Source organism: Asparagus officinalis, chromosome 5 (genome assembly GCF_001876935.1).
Source record: "Asparagus officinalis chromosome 5, Aspof.V1, whole genome shotgun sequence".
Lineage (NCBI taxonomy): Eukaryota > Viridiplantae > Streptophyta > Magnoliopsida > Asparagales > Asparagaceae > Asparagus > Asparagus officinalis.
The window spans coordinates 83,893,148-83,893,413 of record NC_033798.1 but is presented as its reverse complement, the minus strand read 5'-3'; positions in this window follow the sequence as shown (position 1 = coordinate 83,893,413).

Genomic DNA, 266 nt, shown 5'->3' with positions numbered 1-266 from the left:
TCTCAAAAATTAGGGAATAGTTTATACTCATATACCTTATTGGAGTATTTAAGAAGCAGTTTATACTCGTATACTTTTCGGAGTATTGATTCTTTCATTGCAACGCATTGATCGGCGTTGACCTAGGGTTACGCGTTAACCGGCGTTAACCATAGGGTTTTGAACGTCGTACATTGACTGTTTGATCGCAACGCGTTGACTGGCGTTGACCTAAGGTTACGCGTTGTCCGGCGTTGACCCTGGGGTTTTGACCGTCGTACGTTGAC